The sequence below is a fragment of the Lucilia cuprina genome, chromosome 5, assembly GCF_022045245.1.
Source record: "Lucilia cuprina isolate Lc7/37 chromosome 5, ASM2204524v1, whole genome shotgun sequence".
Classification (NCBI taxonomy): Eukaryota; Metazoa; Arthropoda; class Insecta; order Diptera; family Calliphoridae; genus Lucilia; species Lucilia cuprina.
The window spans coordinates 62,571,268-62,573,157 of record NC_060953.1 but is presented as its reverse complement, the minus strand read 5'-3'; positions in this window follow the sequence as shown (position 1 = coordinate 62,573,157).

The following is a 1,890-nucleotide window of genomic DNA, read 5'->3' as shown; positions in this document are numbered from 1 at the left end:
AGAACTGAACTAGAACTGAACTAGAACTGAACTAGAACTGAACTAGAACTGAACTAGAACTGAACTAGAACTGAACTAGAACTAGAACTGAACTAGAACTGAACTAGAACTGAACTAGAACTGAACTAGAACTGAACTAGAACTGAACTAGAACTGAACTAGAACTGAACTAGAACTGAACTAGAACTGAACTAGAACTGAACTAGAACTGAACTAGAACTGAACTAGAACTGAACTAGAACTGAGCTAGAACTGAGCTAGAACTGAGCTAGAACTGAACTAGAACTGAACTAGAACTGAACTAGAACTGAACTAGAACTGAACTAGAACTGAACTAGAACTGATCTAGAACTGAACTAAAACTAAACTAGAACTGAACTAGAACTAAACTAGAACTGAACTAGAACTGAACTAGAACTGAACTAGAACTGAACTAAAACTGAATTAGAACTGAACTAAACCTGAACTAAAAATAATCTACAACTGAACTAGAACGATACTTTAACTCTTATTTAATTAACATTCACTGTATCTTCATTCATGCAAGTGCAACTTCATAAATAGTATTATACTCTCTCAAAAATACACTCATTTATTTAAACAAATTTAAATATATAAATAAATTGCAGTTCAAAGGGCAGTCGAAGTTATGTATTTTTTTATTTTGGTTGTAACAACATACAACAATAACAAATGGCTTTTATTCGTACAACTTGAATATGGGTGGTGTTAATGAGTAAAACGTTTATAGTTGCACAGAGTTCCTGAGACCAAATATATGTATAATGATGTATATGGATATGATTTCAACCATATCAGTGCAATAAATTTAACACTTTAACATAGTTAACAAATTTGCCATGTTGTATAACGTTCAGATCACAGTTTTCAGTGTGGGCCAATTTTGCAAAAGTTAAACGAGGGCTACCTGAAAAGTTTGCATACAGTTTGTAAGTAACATTAAAAACAAGTTAAAGTTGAAAAAATGATTGATATATAATTGAAATATTGACAGTAGTGCCGCTAATATGAATGCAATAAATATTGTTATGTGAATAATCTTCCTATTATCCTCGTATATGGTTATCCTAAAAGTGTTTTCATATGCAAATGAAATATTAAAATATTTATTCATTGACCTTTTTGTTTGTACGTATATTTACCATTAACGTTTTACGTGGTTTTTCTTTGTTGGCGTTAAATTCAATAGTTGTTTACTTCAGTGTTAAAAAGTCATGGAAATTATTCAACAGCTTCAGCTCGGAACGAATTAATATTTGTCACCTCATAATACCAGGCTGAATTAAATGCACAGTTCAGGAAAAATAAGTTTGTATGTATACTTTTGTATGTGCTTATATAATGTGGGTTGGAGAAAAGTTTCGGTTTCAATTTGAAATTTGATATATTTATGTATTTATGACTGTCAGCAGGAATTTGTGTAATTCTAGAGGTAGTATGTAATTAATGCCTGACAGTTTGTGTTTAAGTAAGCATTTGTTATTGGTTTGATCATTAGTGTAATTGTTATAAACATTGTAATATACTGTTATTATTTCTTGGAAATAACATACACAATGTATAAATTTTACATGCATAAAATCTTTTGTGATTGTATAATAGTCCGTAGGCTAGACTATAGACTAGACGATAGACTAGAGTCTAGACTGGACTATAGACTAAACTATGAACTAAACTATAGACTAGACTATAAACTAGATTATAGACTAGACTATAGACTAGACTATAGACTAGACTATAGACTTGACTATAGACAAGACTATAGACTAGACTATAGGCTAGACTATAGACTAGACTATAGGCTAGACTATAGACTAGACTATAGACTAGACAATATAGACTAAACTATAGACTAGATTATAGATTAAA